Here is a 22,389-nt window from a genome sequence, read left to right as displayed (position 1 = left end):
GGTGCTTTGGAAGAGGCACTAGCAGCACTTATCCCACAGCTACTGAAGTGGGGTGGAGGGGTTTTTTTGCACCTTTCTTTGCAGTGCTTTGTTTTGGTCACTCTTGGATACATGGTACTGGACAACAGAAGCCACTGAGCTGGCTAAATGCCACAACTATATTTATCTTCCTACTTTTATAGCACTGAGTTGTGCATCGCTACCAGGATGATCCAAGGGCTGGGAAGCTGCCATACGAGGATAGGCTGGGAGAGCTGGGTTTGTTCAGCCTTGAGAAAAGGAGGCTCAGAGGGGAGCTCATCACGGTGTACCAGTACTTAAGGGGCAGCTACAAAGGAGATGGAGACTCCCTTTTTACACAGAGTCCCATGGGGTTTTACACTGTGTCCCAAAGGGGGATGGACACAAGTTGCTCTTGGGGAGATTCCGATTGGGCACGAGGGGGACATTTTTCACAGTGAGGACAGTCACCACTGGAATAATCTCCCCAGGGAAGGGGTTGGCTCGGCCACGTTGGGCACCTTCAAGAGTTGGCTGGACAGGGCGCTGGGCCGTCTTGTCTAGGCTGGGCTCTTCCCAGAAAGGTTGGACTAGATGGTCCCCGAGGTCCCTTCCCACCTGGGATTCTGGGATTCTGGGATCTATAGTACCTTTCATACCAAATCCCTGAAATGCATTACAAGCCTAAGGACAAGACACCAGAGCATGTCAGAGGGAGCTAGGTGCATGCTTTTGGGCTGCACTGGAGTGGCTTTGTGCCACTTTGTCCTGCTAAACATCATCGGGAATTCAGGATGTGGAGCAACATACCAAAAGAAGATTGAACTCTCATTAACGTTGAAAAAGTTTATATTATCTTCAGTAGTATGGGCAGAGTCCTAGCTGATTCAGCCTTGCTAGGCACTGTGGGGCAGGCAAACTCAAAAGCTAATGACTTAAAAAACTGCCTGGATGCAGCACATAAGACAAGTCATTGTGCTGGGGGTGGAGGGGTATGCAAAGGAGAACAGCACATCACATTGAATACACGGGGAAAGGTAACAAACAAGATGCAATACTCAAGCTGCAAATTGGCCAGAAAGTTAGTAATATCTGTCCTGCAGGGGAAAAAAATGCTCATCTGAGATTCAGTTTAGTTAGCAACACAAGGCATGAGTAATATAGTCTTATTTATCACAATTGTTTCATTCATTCCTGTTCCAAAGGAAGGAAATAAAAACAGCAACTGATAACATCTAGCATTTTTGCAGCACTTCTCATTTCAAATTGTAGGACAGTAGTTTAAGCATTTTGGTAAAAAGGCTAGTTTATACATGGGTCACTGCACCACTGAAATGCAGCCTCCGCAAGAATAACATGGTTTGCAGTAGCAGTGGGAAAAGGTGGTTTCGGTGAAAAAAAAAAAAAAGAAAGAAATAGCTGTTCCTGCGAACAATGTCCGGAAACGCTCTGTGACTGCACAGGGCTGGGAGGCCCCCGACGCCTAAGCCAGCATCCAGAAGACACCTGTACAGCGCAGCACCTGGCTCCCTCCTCAGCTTCCCTAGGAAGAAGAGAGGTTGAGTCACAAAAAAATGAAGGGTATTTTCTTCTGAAAATAGTTTCTGCCTGCTGATATGGCCCCTGAGCACTGGGACGAAATGAAGGGGAGACAGGCTTAGGAAGTACCCAGACATGGATTTGGGGTTGCCAAGCCAATCTCGGTAACTCTCAAGGGACCCCAATGTGCAGTCAAGGCCTGCTGGATTGCTTTTGTGCACAATACGACAGTGATTGTCTCCTCCTTGACGATAACCTCATCACACTTACCAGAAATGATTTTTACCTGCAGCAAAAAAAAGCCATCAGCTCCCCACTCCTCAGCATTAGTGTTCCCTGCAAGACACTCAGTTCCAACAACGAAACTACCAACCCACCTCTGGGCCAGGACTTCTGCGAACGGAGAATGGTGCATGGCTGAGAAGGGCGCTTATTTTCTGGCTTGTCTCAGGGCTAGGCAGCATTTCTATTGCCTTCCTGCTCCCTTGGGGCGTAGTTTAGAAAAAAAAAAGAAGCAGCAGGACTAACAGAGACTGTGCAGTGTAAGTAAAGAGGTTTGCCTTTTCCAGGATGTCTTTGAAGGACAAAGCAGAGAGCAGGAAGAATTGCTTCAAAGTAAAGAATAAATTTCTAACACCATCTAAATGAAACAGGCTTCTCCTCATTTACGCTGTCAGGATATTAATGGATTTTAAAAGAGGTTAATCCAAGAAGTAATCAAGTGAAAAGAGAGGACTGGCACTGCTGATACTTCTTTTCTCCTGCTGTTTCTGCCTCTCTGACTACGCGCCGTTTCCCGCCAGCTGGAGGAGCCGTGTCAGCCGGTGCTGGCCCGTGGCTCCCGGGCGCTCGGCCTGCCGCGGGCCGCCCAAGGCCTCGGTGGCCTCAGAGGCCAACTTAAAATTCTTCCATCGCAGGAGCGGAAAAGAGCTGGAAGACATCCCTGACTAAGGCATTGCTCCACCCTTCCCCTGCCTGAAATACCACAGGAGGCAAACCCAGAGGAAAGAGAAAACCTGAGGATCCCGTGGCAGAAGACCCTCTTTGGGACTATTCACTGTAGGGATTCACTGCAGGCACTGGAAAAGGACTGGCACGAGTATTGGGCAGAGGGGGATGCTCAGGGCCCACGCAGCCCCTTCCCAGTCTCTGAGGAGCCCTTCCCAAGCCCAATCCCTTGTGGTGCCAGTAAATCCCACAGGAACAACTGGTTGTCTAGAGCAGCACGAGACCGGGGGCAGCCGTCACAGCCTTGGCGTTGGTCACGAACAGCGCTGATCGCCCCGGACGCTACCCTAGGAGGTCTCTTGGCAAAGGCGCTCTGCTTTAAGAACTTGACTTGGGCATAAAACAACCCAACAATTTCTGTCTTATGCCAGACTGGGAAAATCCTCAGAGCAAAATATTTTGTATCTGCACAATATATAAATACCTTATACATGCCTCCTGCAAGTGACCGCCTACTTATCCAGCCGGTGACGGTGTCCAGTTAGAAAACCACTTGTCTCCGGCACCAAAGGCCCATCTAATACTGAAAGATGACTAGCTGGCATCAGACAACAGGGATGTCTCAGCCCCTTTTTTCTACCAGACTCCCTCAGCCTCAGATGATACAAAAATATTTTAAAATATTTGTTGGCACTTAAAAAACCTGAACGGCGCAAAACTAAAGTAGAATTTACACAGATGTAAATGGGTCAGCTAGCTAGCTTTGCTTCATTTTCTTCCACTTTCTGAAATTTAACTTCTGGAAAATATTGGCAACTTTCACATGAAATTTGAGTTACAAGAAAAAACCCAACACACCCGTCAGTGAATCTGATAATAGGATGATTATTGTGTGACTCACCCCTGTAAGTATAACAACTGGGAGTTTATAAAGTATGCACTTGGGCTCTCGGCTGCCCACCTACACTCAATTTCCTCTGACTGTCAAATGTCCTTTGGCAGCCTTGCAGCTAACCGATACCCAGGATTGTGAAGAAAACACTACAACATGTACAGAATTATTGGTCTAAATGCCGTGGGCTCATATTTCAAGCAGCCAGCTCAAGGTTACTTTTAAAACACAACCACACCTCGTGAGAGACAAGAATTCATAGGGCCACGGCTGGAAATTGTGCGCTCAGATAGTACGGCGATAGATATTACACCAAAAGGCATCTGCAATTTTTTCCCTTTCTGCCACGACCTTTCGGCTCAGAAGCCAAGCAGCGTGGTAGCTAAAGAGGAGCCTGACTGGCTACACGCCCCGTACGCTGCGACGTATGAGTGACGATGGAAATATTGCTCCCTAACTCAGCTCCCCATCTGCACTACCGCAGCGCCGTGCCTAATGCGCGTTCACCACTCCTACGTCGCGCTCCCCAGGGTAGGGCTGACCACCCGTGTAGGAATCCCTTGCTGGATATTCAACACGCTTCCGCCGCATGTCGAGCTTGCTGAGAGAGTGAGCGGCGCCTGCTGTAACAGTATTTTCCTTCACTTCTGGCATCCTTCTTCAGCTGGTGCCGTAGAGGCCGTCCTGGAGGAGAGACCTGTGTTCAGCCCGCTTGTGGCCCCCCTGAGATCAGAGGTGGCCCTCACAGTTATTCAAAATAAGCGTACCTGTATGCAATTCTCAGTCGTCTTTGGAGTTCTTTGAGGCTATCGCGTACCCTTAAAGCGATTCAGTCCTTCTACATGTGGCTTCCCCTGGAGTCTCTTCTAAGGGAACCGAGCCTCTCCACCCCAAAGGCAAAGGCTTCTCTTCTTCTTGCCCTGCCAGCCTGGTGCTGTCCTTAGCCTGTCCCAGTCACCCCACAGGCATGAATCCTAATGGCTTCTGTTTGTTCTTTCACCTTTTGTGCAGTGAGAGGAAGGGGTGTTCTGCTTGACTCGCAACACAGCTAAGCACTTCGTCAAACACAGTTCCAGACTCATTGCCCAGAAGTCCGAAGAAGCTGCAGCAGGTTTCCCCACCTGTGACAACAGCCTCTTGAGTCTTGTCAGAACTGTGGACCCATCAAAAGAGAAGCAGTCTTTTCACTTCGGTGGCTGCTGGACTGGCCTGAACGCAGCGGCATCTAGTAAAATCCCAAGTAACAGCATCTCAGAAAGGACACACAAAAACATCAGCATGAAAAATTCTGAACAACGGACACTGCAAAGCCAGAACAACCATGTTGTAGGAGACTACTGCAGCAGAGTACCTTAGCACCAGAGTCTGGAGCAGCAGGCCAGTAACACCCACCTGGCACGCTCAGTGGCTTATTTGACTCGAAGGAAACATGTTAAAGCACTGGCTGACTCTACATTTAGATAGACATTGGGCCTCCCACTTGTTTCCTAGCCATTAGAAATAAAAACTCACTGATTTGTTTTGTTTTTAAAAGAATTAATAGGATTCCAATACAGGGTTTTTTTCCCCAGGACAACTCAGAATCGTAAAGGTCTGCCTGGAAAACTGCAAACAGGCAGTGTGATTGGAACGAGCAGGCTTGACCTTGCTGCTAACCCACACTGCGAGCACCTCCTCTGTGCTTCTCCCCCTCCTCCTGTTTAGATGGACAGAGAAAAGGATGGCATTTCTCTGAGTCTGTAGAGCAGCTGGGGCTTTTTTGCTGAAGAGTTGTGATCTTTAAGCTAAAGACTAGCACAACTTCAACCCTACCCCAAGCCAAGCAAAAACCCCTAACCCTCCACTTGACAGAGAGCGGAGCTCCATGCCACAGCTGTCACGAGCCAAAAAGGGACCTGTACTTTAAGGGGGCAGGGTTAGGGCATGCCTCTGCTCCCGGCACAGGAGCTGGCCCCAAAGCAGCCCTTGCTCAGCAGGACAGAGCGTTACTTCCCAGGGTCCAGCTTCCAGAGGACCGTGTCACAGCCACGTCCTCTGCACAAACTCCTTTGCTGAAGTAAACTCGAAACTAGGACGGGTAAATAAACACCGGCTGCTGGGCGCACCCATTCGCTTCAGCACCTCGGGCTGCAGCTACGGCACATGGGGTGCTTCTGAGCCGAGGGGATGCTGATGCTTTTCCCGTGCAGCATTCGCTAACAGCAACAGGTAAAGAGCCAGATATATGTCAGCAACAACAAACAATTGGATGGGCCTGATCCAAAATCCCCTGAAAGCAGTGGAAAAACTCCCGCTGACTTTAAAAGGACCCTGTCTGAATAGCAAAGTGAAATGTTGTAGGGAATATTGTACATCCTAGTTTATTTTCTTTACGGAACAGAGTTCCACCTTTTCTACACATGCCATCAAACCTTCCCATGCAGCCACCTTTTTTTTCCCCCTTATCTCTTCCCCCCAGCTTTGAAAAAAGGTTGATATCACCCAATTATTTTTCAGTGCTATAGCTTGCCCCTTGATCCCACAAAGCAGACCAGAGAGTCCTCCCCTCCTCCAGGAACCTCCGCGGCAGCCCGGCAGTGAGAAGGAGCAGGCCACCAGGCTGCACGGTGAGGAGGGGGTGCTCTTGGCGCTTCACTCTCGCCACTTCACCCGCTCCACCAGCGTCACAATTGCTTGTCTCCTGCAAGGCTGGAAGGCAGCCCTGCTCCGGGGAAGAGGGCTCGTCTGCCCCTCAGCATCTGCACAGACCTCGTGTTACTTCAGTTTTGCATGACAATCAGGCTTTCTGTTCAGGTTTTTAACAATGCTCTGTATTACAGGACTACAAAGTCATATATCATAGAATCATAGAATGGTTAAGGTTGGAAAAAGACCCTTAAGATCATCAAGTCCAACCGCTAACCCATCACTGCCAAGCCCACCACTAAACCATATCCTCAAGCACCACGTCCGCCCTTCTTTTAAATACCTCCAGGGATGGAGACTCCACCACCTCCCTGGGCAGCCTGTGCCAAGGCCTGACAACCCCTTCAGTGAAGAAGTTTTTCCTAATATCCAACCTAAACTTCCCCTGGTGCACCTTGAGGCCATTTCCTCTCGTCCTATCGCTTGTTCCTTGGGAGAAGAGACCAACACCCACCTCGATACAACCTCCTTTATGGTCGTTGTAGGGAGCCATAAGCCTCCTCTTCTCCAGACTAAACAAACGCAATTCCCTCAGCCGCTCCTCATAAGGCTTGTTCTCTAGGGCACTTCACGCAATGTTACTTTCTTTACTAAAGGAAAAACTCGAGAGCTCTCACTTTTCAGCTCAATTTTTCCCCTTCTCCAGAAGGCAAATGACCAAGGACTTGACAAATCCAGGGATGGCCTTGACATCTGTACCTGCAACGTGGGGATGGAGCTACAGCGCCCGGCAGCAAAGCCTGTGGCAGTGTTATGTGAGGAACTGAACAGATCATCTTCTCCCATCCCAACCTCGGTCTGAGCAGCGAGCTCAGGAGCAGTCAATGGGCTGCCCGTTATCTCCTGCGTTTCAGTCAACGCTAAACACAATCCTAGTGCTTTAAAACATAGAAAGCAACAATAATAGACTATCATAACAGTGTTCTGCTTCACTGGATCTACCCAGACCCGTTCCAGAACAAGCAGTGTAATTTTGCATGGGGATTCTATTACCCAAGGTCATTAAACACTGGGGGAAAAAATTTTAAAAAACCAACCACCAAACCACAAACCAATCCTGGGATCATCTACAAAACCCCCACTCTTATAATCTAGGAGTTGCTTTCCCAATTCCCGTTAGAAAAAAAATAAAATTGTCTTTCTCTCTTTCAAACGGAGAACAGAACCAGACGATTGCCACGCACGCGTGGGCACACGCTCGTGTGCATACACCTGCACATGCTGCCCGTGTCCCAGAATCACAGGACAGCTAATTCAGCAACGGGACATACGGTGCTGGGCAAACCATGACAAATGCTGCACCGCGAAGGGCAGCCCACTTGACTGGCAGCCATGTGGGAAGCCAAATAACAGGGGAACTATCGTCTTTGGCCTGAATATTGTGATAAACAGAAAATCTAATTAATCAGGACCATTATGCCTGATTTGTGCAAATGTGTGGCTCAGCAGCTACAAATTATATCACCATATTCAATTACTGGAAACAGCACTTCCTGCGTAAAGCAACCTCTGCAGTCCGTAGGGAGATCTCCCAGTTTCAGATGTGCGTTCGTTAATCACTGCTTTAATTTTTTCCACTTGAAAGGGAAGAATAGAATCTGTGCAGAGCAGGAAGTTCAAAAAGTCTTTCAATCTGGAGCGTTACACCATTTGACCATCTCTGCGACCTCTAAGCTCATAACAAACACACAGAGTAAACAGGCATCTTAAAGATACCTTGATTGATGTGCACAATTAATATGAAAATTTTCTGTTTTCAGCCATTCCATAAAAATGCTAACTAAGTCAAAGCCAAGATGTTTCACCAAGATATACTGATTTTGATGATGTTTGTAACAGAAGGTCTCACAGCTCGAAGGTGGACTCCTAGCCATTTCTTGAACAACAGCCTGAACTGAAAACCTTATCTTCTCCATTTAAAAACTTTGAGTTTATTCCAAAGCAGGATGGAAACAAAATTTAACACTTCAAAAGTTGTTCCAAAAATCTGAGGTCATGTTTGGAGGCTCTCCACTAGTATCCAAGTACACCTTCAGTCTACATTATCGGCAGGAATTCATTCAGGATTGTATATACATGCCAGCACAGACGTATGCAAGTGTGTGAAATGGCAGGCCTAACAGAAGCAGCCAAATGGACATCCCTTGAGACTGCTTTATAAAGAATCCTGTCATACATCTGGCCAGCAATTGCAGAACATCACTGCCACACAGGTAAAGCGTTAGTGTAAAAGGGCGAACGGACGGGACTGCAAGGTGACACCTCAATACAATCAGTCCTCCAAAAGGTACCGGCAGAATCAGGAAAATCAGCCAGCACAGCGGCACTTTTCCCAAGACCAGAGGGGACACGACGGCAAACACTGTCCCTTGGCAGGCACAAAAGCTTATCCTGGCTGCTGAGCCCCCTGGTGCGTCCTCTTGGAGAAGGCACAATGCTCTCCAAGGCACTAAGGCAGCAGAAACTAGGGGTACAGGCCCCACGTGTATCACCATGGAGGCTGAGGGCAGGAACGAAACAGGGTACACTGACGCCAGCTTTTATCTTGGCCACCTACACACCTGAAAGCCAACCCCATTAGGCACCTCCACAGTTATTCCTGGGAGTCTGGCATTCCTGCGTGCTGATGTGAGCATCTCTACCCTGAGTCTTGCATTGCATGAGCCTTTGCTCCAACTCAACTTCTCCCTTCTCAGGCTAGCGGAGTCCTCTCCTCCATATCCCAGCACTTCACTGGTGCTCACAGCACTGGGGCAAGTGAGACAACAAAGGCAGTGGACAAGTGGTTATGGCAAACACTTTGTGAGCTGGAGAGTCTTAGGCCTCTTTCCTCTCTCATACAGTTTGCACTATCTGTAACCCCAGTGATTTATATCAAGTTACTCTTGCATGACAACCATAATTGGCAGTAGTAGGTCCTCTTGGTTTAAATCCCAGGAGAAAAACTGATTGCCCTTGTCTACTTTGGATTTACCTTCTTCAAACTTCCCAATTTTATATCTGCAGCATTCTCAAGAAGGAAGTGTAGCGCAGATAAGACACTGGCTGCTCCTGTATTACCAAAAGCCACCTTGAACAAGAGTACAGGCAGAAGTGGTTGCAAGGCTGATAGCTGGCACTCACTTGTGCTTTCACTGTGCTGGCTCTAGAACAGAGATGATGGGTTTTACTTTAGACCACCATATGCTGGGGGAAATAAACAACGCTGCCACTGGCACCCAATGACAGTCACTGATATTTTTTGAAGAAAGGAAAAGGCAGAGGTGTGCAGTGAGTTAGTAGGGTTGATTATTGAGGTTGAAATTATTGAGGCTAAAGTTATATCCACATTTCATAAAAGTTAGCTCCCAGAGTGGAATGAGGTTGGCATGCTGGAAATCGGTTCATTGATTGTCCCCTAAGCAACATCACTTGCACGCTTAGGCGCTGGGAACACTGAGGGAGATAACTGGAGGAGGGAGTGAAGCGAAGGCTTCATGGCCAAACTCGTCCATAAATCACTGCAGATCTGGGGGCTGGATGGAACCATGGAACCATGCCCGGACATCATGCCCTGTGGGTGAACTTTGCTCATTATAACCTCATTATAATACTAAAATACACACCTCCACCCCAAAGTTACCCGCCTCCAAGGTACAACCACCCCACACTGAGCGTGCGCGCTGAATTTCTCTTAGTCTGTACCTTTAAACGGAAGCGAGGAATTTCTACACCAATCAATTACAAAAGTATGTATGACTGGAGTCACTCAAGCTCCACCTAAACATAAAACAGTATAAAACTGACCCCGAGAGAGAGGGATGTTAGGGAAGATACCATCACGGACTGCTGGGACCAGTCGATGGGCTGAACCTCTCTTCCCCCCACAGGGACACCTATTGGGTAAGACTCGAACACTTGGTTATACCGAGTGATTCCCCGGGAAGTTTAGAGAACAAGCTTGTTATTTTGTGTTTTGTGTTTTAGTGCTTTACACTTGCACGTGCTTTGCAGGCAGTGTATTTATCACTGGCAATCCAATAAGAACCTGTATTTCTGTCGCTTCAATAAACCCCCCTATTAGTGAATCTGGCCGTGAAGAGTTATTGGGCACGACCAGACTAATAGTGTTAGTCCCTCGTGGACTAACGGCGCTGAATCGGGCATCACTCAGAGTCGAAGCCCAGCCACCCCCAGCCTTTCTGACGTCTGAAGACCAGCTGGATTGCAAGGGGGGCGGTATTTTCTGCCAAATTTCTTCACCTATTAACACAACGCTGTCAGGCGAGGCAAGGCAGGACACCGGGAACGAGGAGATAGCCAGGAAGCAGGATGGTTATGCACATTGCATCTTCCTAGCTCCACCCTTCAGCTGTGCAGCGACATCCCACAGAGGCAGGTGCACGGAGCAGACTCCTTCCCACACACGCTTCTTCAAAAGAGCAGCTACGAAGCCCACCTTGCGCTGAAGTTACCAAAGATTTGCTGGAATACCTTGTTCAGTGAAGTGATAGCGTAACATGATCTTCTTCCAGTCATGGCGGCAGGTCGGGATGGCCCTCTCTGGAGCCCCAGCTGACTGCAGTGTGCCGTCACTGATGGTTACACAAATACCTTCTACTACGGACGAGCCCTGGATGGGCTTTTATGTAAGGTACTCTGATATGTGGAAAGACACAGCTGGAATTAGCCTGTCTTGCCAATGGCCGCATATGAGAAGCCCGATTTTCACTCTGATACTCATAGACTGGACTTCCATGATTGGGCCCAGCACTGCCTTAAAATTTGGGGATGGAAAGGCAGAGGCTATAGTAGCCCTGTAAACTGTAGCCCTTAATAGCCTCAGTAGCAGACTTCTTTATGAAGCAAATACTTGTTGTGGCTTTATGTCAAAAAAACCCCAAAACTCCAGCAAAAAATCCCATGGAAATATGAGAAACAAAACCACAAGGCCTGCTTTAGGAAACAGCTCAGGACACAAGGCAAGCTGGGAAACACCATTTTCAATTGACCTCTGAGACAAAAATGAAAGGCTTTAAAAATACGTTACGGCAACCGGCCAGGTCAGAGCCGCAGCATGGAAGGGCTCTGGAGCTGTGTGCCTGTTGTGGGTTAGCCCCGGCCGGCAGCTGAGCGCTGCACAGCTACTTGCCCACTTTCCCCCAGCTCCAGCGGGATGGGGAAGGGAATCGAAAGGGCAAAAGTTGGAAAACTCATGAGTTGAGGTCAAAACAGTTTAATAAATAAAAAAAAAAAAAAAGAAACAAAGAAAAGCAAAACCAAGAAAAAACAAGTGAAGCAAAAAAAATAACCAACCCCACACTGCTCACCACCAGCCAACCGATGCCCAGCCAGTCCCTGAGCCACGGCAGCCACGGCAAGCTTCTCCCCCGCAGCTTTTATTGCTGAGCACGTCATCATATGGTGTGGGACATCCCTGGGGTCAGCTGGGGGCACTGTCCCGGCTGTGTCCCCTCCCAGCCCCTTGTGCCCCCCCAGCCCCTTGCTGGTGGGGTGGGCTGAGGGGCAGGAAAGCCCTTGGCTCTGTGCAAGCCCCGCTCAGCAGGAACAAGAACATCCCTGGGTTATCAACACTGCTTCCAGCACAAATCCAAACCGTAGCCCCGTACTGGCTGTGATGAAGAAAATTAACTCTTTCCCAGCTAAAACCAGTACAATGGCTTTAATGGGGTAATGCAGGGTTGGCAGCATCTTTTACACCCTATTATAAACTAACCTTCCCTCACTGCAGGAAATGCTGGGCTAGGAACAGAGCAGATGAATTGACTTACTGGATATTCATCCCTTTTGCTTCCGATATTTGTATTTAGAGCTGGCTGAGATATGCCCGAATGGCTGCTGACAGGTGTGACAGAGCGTCTCTGGTTACAGGAACGTTAGCAGTTGAGGCACCACCATCAAATGCTGCACAGTGAGTGCCTGTGTCCGACTGCCCCTCTAAGGATCGCCGTGTCCTACTTCTCTCTCTCCTTCTTTCAGTCATTTACCTCTCAGGCTGATTTCAGCATCGCTGTTCCACACTTCTCTTCCCTCAAATGGTATCTTGGAATGTATGGCTGATCGCTGTCAGCTGTAATTCCTCCAAACTGTAAATGTGCTTCAGAGAAGAGGAAATACGGTATCTGTGACTCATCTGTACTTCAGGCAAATTCTCTTGTTCAAGGGGAAAATGAAAAGACAGGCCCTAAAAAAAAAAGTAGGAGGCTGGAATAATGAAGTTAAACAGGAAGAGATACTGAATACAGTCAACAGGCTTCAGAAGCAGCAAACGCCTGGTCCGCAGGAAAGCAACAATAGGCTGAGAAATTAATGATTCCAGATGTACTGTATATCCTGCACGCGAGTGGAATAGCAGACCTCAGCACGCAGAAAGGTACGGCCAATTTCGGTTTGCATGAGGACAGGCTTCTGACACACGTACAGCGAGCAGCACCTGGCCCCCACACAGCCCCATGGATGGCCGCGAGAGGCGGGGTGTCAGCAGCTGGCTCGCTACCAGAAACCCTCTCGCCTGGAAACAAGCGTGTGGCGCTGCGGTTTTTCCTTTCCGTTTCGCTGGTGTCCCTCGTGTTGAGTCACTGAGGTCAGGCACGATGGCTTGAAAGGGCCACGAGCTGTGTGTGTGCAGAGCCAGTGGGACAAACCCTTGTGGTCCTTCCGCTGCTGCTCATGAGTGGGACTTGCAGTCCCATGAGACAATGCCACTGTGCCACCACCTGCCATGCAGTGACAGCTCATACATGTCGCTGCCTATTCCAGGACGTCCTGAGGACGGCAGCTCTTGCAGCACGCTCACCCGCAGCTTCTGGGCAGCTGCTGGTGGCATCGGGGTGGTCGCTCTGCTGGCTTAGGCAGCATTCAGTACTGCGTTTCGTGAAATACATCAATAATTTTTAAAGTCGGGGTTCAGGTGCACAATTCTACCTGCCAAGGCGTAATCACAGAATCACAGAATCACACAGAATCCCAGAATCCCAGGCTGGAAGGGACCTCAGGGACCATCTAGCCCAACCTTTCTGGGAAGAGCCCAGCCTAGACAAGACGGCCCAGCGCCCTGTCCAGCCGACTCTTGAAGGTGCCCAACGTGGCCGAGCCAACCCCTTCCCTGGGGAGATTATTCCAGTGGTGACTGTCCTCACTGTGAAAAATGTCCCCCTCGTGTCCAACCGGAATCTCCCCAAGAGCAACTTGTGTCCATTCCCCTTGTCCTCTCCATGGGACTCCGTGTAAAAAGGGAGTCTCCATCTGCTCTGTAGCTGCCCCTTAAGTACCGGTACACGGTGATGAGATCCCCTCTGAGCCTCCTTTTCTCAAGGCTGAACAAACCCAGCTCTCCCAGCCTACCCTTGTATGGCAGCTTCCCAGTCCTTGGATCATCCTGGTGGCCCTTCTCTGGACCCCCTCCAGCCTGTCCACATCCTTTTTGTACAGCGGGGACCAGAACTGTACACAGCGCTCCAGGTGTGGCCTGGCAAGCGCAGAGTAGAGTGGGATGATGACTCTTTATCTCTGCTGGCATGAGCAAGAGTGAAGGCAGCCTGATCCCAAATCAATACAGTACTTCATGTTTCGGGTCCCAACGTGCACATCTGCAATCCACGTTTTAACATCTCTGCAATGACCTAACGGCACGGCAGTTGCTGCTCAGCTGGAAGTGTTTCCATGGCAGACTGGCTTTGCAACGAAAAAGCATAACAGGTGGTTGCCACGGGCAGCAAAATATTAGCAGCTGCACAACGTCAGCGTAGCGTGTGAACGGCGACGGGTCCAGAAAGGCTGGGTGTTCCCCGGTCGTGCCGCTGACCCCAGTGTTGGATGCTCCACTCGTACGTGCCTCTCCTCACACCGAAAGGTCCAGTGCCTATGATGGCCTTTCACAGAAAAGATAAGGTCAGTAAATACACAGAAGGACCCATATCACTGAGCATTAACAGGCTTATAGGGAAGCCACTGCTTTAATGGATTCATCAGCAATAATATTTTTTCCAGGCAACTAAAAAGGGACTATCCCCAGGGTATCCTGCCGCCATCCCTTTCACTGAGTCCCTCGGCAGAAGACTACTGCATTACTCAAATAAAACTGATTTCCTGCAGAGAAAAAATCAAGCCACACACTTCACAACTGCATTTAGACGAAAGTTTTCACTGAGTTTTCACCTAACGGTCATTGTGCTCACTTAGGGTAGAGGCCAGTCTGAGCATCCCATTCAAATCTTCCCAAATTAGTGCCCAGGCCTGCTTTTTCAATATAAATCCACCTCTGCGTTTTTCACGACCTTTTTAAAAATAATTTTATTTTTTATTTTCCCCTGGGAAAAGCGTGAACATAATCTCCCACCACCACAAATCATATAGCCAAGTTTTCTAAGTTTGGGGAACTCAGAGAAGGGCTGACACACTGACAGCGTGACGGAGGAGGCTTCCCCTAGGAAACCCCCTGCCTGATCATGGTGTCCTTCATACCACTGCTGGTTACCCACCAAACAGCACCTTTCCTACTGAGTCACTGCTCTGAGCCGGCATGAGGGATTCGGGTACGCACTAGTTTCAGTGCCCGCGGTGCCGTCGCTGCCTCCCTGTGCTCCCGGAGCAGCCTCGCCCAGGGGCAGACCGGCAAAAATAATTTGCAGTTTGGTCCGAAGCCAGGGGAGGTAGTTGCACGACTGTCAGACGATGGGGGATGCGGCTCCGTTTATTCATCAGCTACTTCTCCTTTTTTCCTTTCTTTTTATCTTTTCTCTGTGAGTACCTGGGGGGTGCCTGCAGGTCCCGGCAGCGGGGCTGCCAAGGGGGTGCAGCCAGTGGCGAGGGGTGCAACGGAGGAATAGGGTGCTGGGGCCAGGGCGGGGAGCCCTGGAGACCTCACTGCAAATATTCCCAAAGTATAACAAACAGCAAAATAGACTGTAACCACTGTTTCCAGTTAACAGCTATCAAGGAAGAACATGACAATCATGGTGAGAAAAAACCAAAATAATGAATAAATCCAGCCAGCTGCTGTCTCTCTGGCATCAGCGTCTCTGACCGTGTCTGTTCCCGAGGGGCAGATCTGCTGGCAGCTTCATGAAAGCACTGCTCAGGGTGGTGTGCCCAGACCAGGCAGAGGGTACGGTGTAAAGGCAGCAGCTTTCATCAGATGCTGGGAAAAGCCAGACTGCCAGCAGCTACTGGAAGAGGGGGCTGGGGTGATGCCACTTGTGTACCTCGTCCTCTGTGTTTTGCTGGCCAAATTCTCTCAGGCACCTGCTGACACTACCCAGAGTCTGACCTCCAGCTCACACAGCCGTAGCTGCCTCCCCACTTACAGGCACTGCTGCTCTCCCTTTTCTCCGCGGCTTCCTCAGCCCTTGCACCTCTCACTTAATTCAGCCAAATATTCATTGCTAGGGGAAAGCTTAAAGAGGGGCCAGATGACTTCAAAGAACATGAAGGTGAAAGCTGAGCCACCCAGCCGTGAGTTTTCCTCCATGCATATTTTATGAACTCAGTGTTGGGTCAGCAGTTACAAAAGTAAATCAGGTATTAGGAATTATTAGGAAAGAGATAGAGAATGAAACAGCAAAAAACCCCGTCATTATGTTGATACAGTTTTAGAGGCCAAAAGTACTTCTTTTGTACTTTTGGGGAGCCAAAAGACCCAAGGTACTTGAAGATGAGATCAGCTAAGGGTTACTAAGGAGTACTGTGTCACACTCCGGAAAATAACTTGAGAACATCCAGATATTGGAAGAGAGGAGCACGGTATGCTCTTGCCCCAACCTTATTCCTTCCCATACCTCTGCCTAAGGCACCGTCTGAAACCAACTGGTGGGGCAGAGGCACCTGAGGCTGTTCCTGTGCCCGTACTTCGGTGCGTCAGGCGAGCGCAATGAACGTTCGGTTAATAACCCAGCCGGGACAGGCACTTGCCAGCGGTACGCAGGGACACACGCTTCTGCCGGTGTAAGATGGGGATAAAACACCACATTCTTCTAATTCGCACAAGCAGAAGTGGCGGGGCAGGTTGTGCAGGATTCTGCTCTCACCCCTGGAAATCTGCTGACACTCATGCATTACTCTGCCAGGAGACCAGAAATGAGGCTGGAGGTGCAAGGCATTGGCAGATTAGACCCAGAGGGTTTCTGAGTTACTTGTTCTGCTTCATTCCTACTCTTTCCTGTTTGGCAAATTCATTCCAGTTTTGAAAGGTCAAGAAGTCTTGCAATGTTATGTTTGACTAATTGACCACAGAACTTTGCGTTCAGGTTCCCCAGTTGTTTGGACACAGGCAGGAGCGTCAGGCTGATTTTTGTTAACTGGAACATGTGCAGAACCCGGGGGTTTCCAACACGGCTGCTTTGAGTGGTACAAGTAGCCGGGGAGTGTCAGCCTGGCCTGGCTGCTCTTGAGTAGAAATGCCCTTGTTTCCAGGCTACACTGGTGGCATTTGGGCCTGGTTTGCTAAAAATGATTATTTAAACTCATAGATGGTTCCCCAAAACTTTTCGGCTTCCTGCCGCTTCTTCCAGGGGCCAAATCTTCCTTATTTAGCTCAAAGGATAGTCCCTCGTCTTCTGCCTGGCTGGGGAACGTCAGCCCTGGGAGCCTCCAGGAATGGAGGTTGCATGTGGAAGCCCCTCGCCCTTCTGCCCTTCCTGACCGCTGCTCCCGCAACGAGCCGGCGTGCGTCTCACATTGCACCTGTGCGGCTGCCTTTTCCCCCGTGCGCATTGCCAGGAAGAATGGGTTATAAAAATGCTCATGTCACCAGAATGCCTTCTGGAGAGGTTGTCTGGTTTATGTTTTTGTCTGGAAAAAGAAGAGCCATGCTGAGAGAGGCTTTTTCCTCCCCCTCTCTCATGTTATTTGGTATTTTTGTGAAGTCCTGGTTCCTAGAATTATGTACAAAGATCTCAGCTCTCATTTTAAAAAACACAGTGAGCTGTTATCCTCATAACTATAAAAAGTGAAGCTTGTACCTCCAAGCTTCAAAACCAAGGGGGAAATGACATCCTTTACTTCTGATTCTTGAAATCTTACTATCTTGAAGACAAAATGATGATGTAACCAGGCACAGCAAGGGTTCTGGTTATAGCTTTGAATATTTAGAATTGGTAGCGCTGTCGTTGTGATTTCACAAGCACGGGGAATGGAGGACGCTGGAAAATCGTTTCAGACAGCCCGGGGCTGAAAGCAGTACAGTCTCTCCTCCAGCTTATCAGCTGCTAGAAGAGTATCCTCCTGCATGAATGTGCATTCCTCAGCGAACAACATACACTGGACCTGAATATTTTGGTTTGCAAGTTGAACAACAACCAGAATGCGTATTTCGTAACCCATTTCCATCATAGGAGAAAAGAAACCTCCCAGAAAATTAGCGAGGAGCAGCCCTTCGACTGAAAGACTGACACAGGGCATGGGACTAAGCAGGACATCTTGGGTGACTGAATTCAGTCTGACAGGTGCCATTTGTCACTTCCATAAATTGATACGATTATTTTTCACATTATCTGGGTTTCTTTCAGGTCACTTTCTCTGACAGACACCCCCGAATGCCTTTCCTCTGATGGTCTGACAGCTTGCTTGTATGCAGCCGCTCTTGAACTGTGGCTACCTCACAGCTATTTGATCTTGCACCACCTTTGTCCTTTGACCTGCATAAATCTCCTTCTGCAGTGTGTTTGTTTGTAGATAGCAAGCACATGGCTTCTCATCCTTTGTTTTGCTGTCTTTGTCTCTTCCTATCTAACAGACGCTCTTCCCTCCCCTCGCTCCTCTCCTCCCTCCCCCTCCCCCTATCTTGCCTTTTTCTTCAGCATGGCTGGCTGGGATTGCATGTGGTGTCTCCCAAGGAGGGGTCTGGGTTTCTTTCTGTGTTGACATCACTATTCTTCTAATTCAGCACATTGTAGTTCTCAGAGTTTTAGGACGGAAAAAAAAAAGTAATCCCAGTTCACAACACTAAAATATGTGATAGCTCAGCACTTAAATCTGAAGTAGTCAAGCAAAATAAAAGAGAAAAAGATATAATTTAAGATTCCAAATCATCCACCCATAAAAGGATGCCAGGAATCTTTAAAACCTAAGTCCCACCCAAAAGCCAGTGAAGTTTATGGGTAATTGAGCACAGTCTATGTAAACCAGGATAGCATCTGATTTTACACAGTACCTTCCAGAGCTAGAAAGTCTTAAAGTTCTTTAAATAGTATCACTTCCCAGATGGCTGCATTTAGTAGATTACACCTATGATTAGCAATAAGAGGCGAGGAGATGCTTCCTGTAGGGCCTGTCTCCTCAGAGGGACGTTACCCAAGTATGTTGAGATGTGCCTAATACACCTTTGTAGGCCTGGTTCTGAGAAACAAATCCAATTTCCTCTCCTTTCTGCAGAGACTCAAGCCCATTTCTCTCACCTCCTGCAAGAAGGGTGCCCAGCCTGCGGTCTTACGGGCTGTACAATCCACCTCCCGCTCTCCCACTTCACAATAAGGCCAGAAGATGCATCAGATGGGGGAAATGCAGTAAGCATGTGAATGATTCTGTAACCCAGTGATGCAAGTATCCGCTCTGGGGAAAGAGGAAAGAGGCAGGCTGGACACTGGATCCTGTATCTTATCCTATGTGCTGGTCAGTATGAAATAGCAAGACATGGAACAGGGGCCAGCTCTGGGTCTCCTCTCCCAGGCACCACAAGAGTGAGACACTGAGAGTTGCAAAGCCTTATGTTCTTCTGTGGATCTGCTTCTAATTCCCCAGAAATAATAAAAAAAAAAAAGGTTAATAATATGCTGTTCCTCCTGCCCTCTGTTTCCCTGTCAAATATAAGAGGAGAGGACTGTTTACTCCTAGCATCGTTTTGGGTAGACCAGCAGCATGGTACGCCTACGCACTCATCTGCAAGGCAGAAGCTTCTGAGAAGATATGCCTGCCTTTACGGGCGATTCATGCAGCCTCATTAATGTATTTTGGCTTGCAATGGATGGCAAATCAGGCAGAAAAAAACCCCAAACCCCACAGACTAATTACAGGCAGTAATGCTCAGCTATGGTAAATGAGCCTAGGCTCATTGAGTTTAGTTAAAGCACACCGCTTCACATCAGTACAGATGTGACCTTTGAGACTGAAACAATCCTAGATTCTTCTCCTTTTATTACAAACTTACTGGAATCTCTGCGACTTCACTCTGACAACAGTGCCTCTGCCCAGCCAGTAATAGCTCATCAGCCAGCAATACAGCGATTCCCGTCAATCAGCTTTCAAGAGGAACAGAAAGGAGCCAGCACGTGTGACTTTGGGCATTTGGTGACCATCAACCCACTTAATTCAAAATCGCTGGATTTCCTGGGTTGCACATCACAGATACCCCAAATGTGCGTGCAGGTCTGTGCGGAAGGATGTTCTAGGCAATCAGTAAAACTCACGCTGGAGAGCATCTGAATAAGCCTAAGAGAAGGATTACAGTGTGCAATTCCCAGAAGGCTTTAATATATTTATATGTGGGATGAAGAGATCATTTGTATTTTATTTGCTTATAAAGCAACCTTAGACATCTGCTTGAATAGGAAATTTGGGTAACGCAGACCCTGAGTATTTATGAGCGCAATTATTTGTAGAGCGTTCATCACTGTTTTGTGGGAAATCAAGGATAAGCAGAAGCCATATAATACTTTTTTTTCCTGTAGCACTGAGCGTTAAACAATCCTTTGATAGTGGAAGTCTTCCATTTGGATAAAACAAACATGTTCCCCTTGTTCGAGTGGTGACTTTCCTGCCAATCAGTAAAGGCCCAATGCTGCCTAGGTAGGCGGGACTGCCCAACGCAACAGATACACAGAGACTTACCCAGTCTTACACGGGGAAGTCTGCATGAGGATGTATTTGAGACAGCACTGATGGTGCTATGCCAAGCCATTGCTGCCCAGCTTCAGGCATGGGACCGTGTTAGGTTCCCTCTGGCCCAAAGTGGGAGAATTTCCGCCCTTTCTCCCCAGGGGGAAGCTTGGGAACGCGCAGTGCAGCACAGAGCGGTTCTGTGTCTCCTTTCACAGCACTGAGCCTGGGGAGTTCCCCCGCACAGCTCCCGGCAGCCCGCCCTGGAAGGTGGCTACGTGGTGCAAACCCGTGGTAACTCCTGAAAGACTACACGGTGCAGAACACAAGGGAACGAAGGGAAAACTGCAACCTGCCAAGGAGGAAACGAGGACTTGCTCTTCTAGCAAACACATGCTTCTTGACGAAGGTTGGATTGTGGAGATCCTGCGTATCTTTTCAATGCAGACAAGATTGCTTTTCAAAGGTTCATCTGAAAATTCAGACAGACTAAACTGCGTGGTCCTAAACAGGCCTGGTCAGTTTTCTGAAATTTGGTTGTCCTGATAAAAGGCAAAAAAATAGACTTAAACAAGCAAGAATAAAATCCTTTTTTTTTTTTTTTTCCCTAGATGAAGTTGTATTTGCCAGCATCAGGAACAGTCGCTTCTATATTCCTAATTCAGCACTGATATCTCATGACAAGAAGTGCTGTTAGTACTTCTCTTCATGCTCCAATATACAGGCCTATTAAGTGATTTTCCAACAGCCCTTATTTCAAATCATTTGCTCCACCAAGCCAGCTCTTTCCACCTGCGCATTCAGTTAGCTGTCCTTAGGTTTGCATATTACCATCCCTCTTTCCAGTACAGAAAGTTTTTCCTGTAGACAAGGAAGAGTGAAGATCACCTCTGTCTTGAAAAAGTGATGGAAAAATGCATTAAAATTTGCACAACTGTCACCAAAACTTCAATTCCCAGGGGGAAAAAAAGCAAGTAAAAAAAAAAATAATCTATTGTATTTGTTGAATGGAAAATAGAAATGAGTAGCAGCAAGAATGGATTTGTTAAAAAAAATTTACATCACGCCAATAGAATTTCCTTCTATAATGGCTATCGGGGTTTGTAGCTAGAAGAGAAGCAGTCGGAATCACGTATCTTTATTTTGTTACGCTCCTGCCCATGGTTCACGTGACATCTTTCATAAGGAAGCTCGGGTGTTGACGAAACTAGTATGGACTGTGTGCAAACCCACAGGGAGCTACACTCAGTGACTGCATCCCCTGGTTCTCGACAGGAGTGGAAAGAGATACTGAGCGAGGTTTTGTAGGCATCTATCTTGGATCTAGTCCTGCTTACTGATTTCACTGACCTGAAGAGAGGAGCTGACTACCTCTGCAGAGGATATGGCCCTGGAAGAGACCACAAGTAAGACAGGATTAGAATTCAAGATGATTTTAGGTGTTGTCCAAGACTTTATAGACAGGGCTGTCGTCTGCACGACATACAAAGTCACCTCTCTGCTCTGCCTGGCATTTGTTAGGTCCCTGCAACTGGTTTCTACAGAAGCAAGAATGACTCAAGTTAAAGAAGACTTCAAAGAAGTTTTTAAGAGTAAAAGGTCTGAAATAGATTGTCATCTCTTTACTTGGACATCTTTAGGAAGAGATCAGACAAATATTTAAGAAATGACTTAGAGACGGTCCTGCTGTGGGACAGATGGATGAACGAGAGCAGCTCTTTAAGTCACAGGCCACATTTCTTTTTCTCTTTCAGCTTTTCTCCTTGGTGCCCACATTCTCTCTCCTTGGGAACAACAGAACCCAGAAATGTTATTTGACTGCCTTATTTCTAAATACAGTGCAATTTCAGTACCCACACACAAATGAAGTGGTATTTCACGTTACCAAATTGTCAGATTCCTGCCTTGGTTTTTAACCTCAATACCTCATCTAAATTAGATGAAAATTAGGTCACTTGATTGGTCTGGCCCCAGTTTATAATGGGTTTTCTGTATTAGTTGCCAAGGGTATTAAGTGTATACAAACACAGAATGCCATGACACAGTACCTACACGTTACCTACCCACCCACCCATCATTTTGAAGCTGCATTGACCTTTATGGATCTTCATGCTGACCTTGCAGCTTTTAACATGATTTTAACATGAGCCTGGTTTCCTTTTTCATGAAGCCTCTTCTAAGGGAGCCTTTGAGCCTTTGGAAGGCAGCTTTTTTTAATTTTTTTTTTTCATTTTACATGCTTCATGACACATCTTCACAGCAAGTTCTTGGGGAAAAGCAGAAAGTCAGAGGCAGAACTCCCTTTGATAATTCACCATGCCCTGTTTTTGTTAAACACAGTCAGATGCTGAAGGAGCAGGTTTCCAGGTTCAAGGTGACAGGTCAACTGTATCTGCTATGTTCAGCTTCTCTCTTTATCAACTCTTGGCTGAGAGACTGGGGGGTGGAAGATGATATGATAAGCAGGGTAAAAGAAAGATCAGCCACGACATAGGTGAGACTCTCAGCCTCTGAAT

General features: G+C 47.9%; 1 protein-coding gene and 1 long non-coding RNA gene across 4 annotated transcripts in view; one reads left to right on the top strand and one right to left on the bottom strand.

Annotated features, from left to right (window-relative positions):
- LOC135312417 (uncharacterized) overlaps nucleotides 1-22,389 on the bottom strand; it is a 98,406-nt gene that overhangs the window by 41,398 nt on the left and 34,619 nt on the right. Inside the window, exon 5 of one of the 3 annotated variants that reach the window (XR_010371919.1) lies at nucleotides 1,153-1,543. The exons of the other annotated variants lie outside the window; for them this stretch is intronic. This is a non-coding gene — a long non-coding RNA (uncharacterized LOC135312417). Of the gene's footprint in view, nucleotides 1-1,152; nucleotides 1,544-22,389 lie in introns of those variants that run through there. 3 annotated transcript variants of the gene reach the window in all.
- The window catches only part of UNC93A (unc-93 homolog A), a 45,342-nt gene continuing 32,849 nt past the window's right edge, over nucleotides 9,897-22,389 (top strand). The window contains exon 1 of the mRNA XM_064445578.1: nucleotides 9,897-9,946. The gene's annotated coding sequence lies outside the window, so the exon portion shown is untranslated. The remainder of the gene's footprint in view (nucleotides 9,947-22,389) is intronic.

This window comes from Phalacrocorax carbo, chromosome 3 (genome assembly GCF_963921805.1).
Source record: "Phalacrocorax carbo chromosome 3, bPhaCar2.1, whole genome shotgun sequence".
In the NCBI taxonomy this organism is placed as follows: Eukaryota; Metazoa; Chordata; class Aves; order Suliformes; family Phalacrocoracidae; genus Phalacrocorax; species Phalacrocorax carbo.
This window is presented reverse-complemented; position numbering and strand designations above follow the sequence as displayed.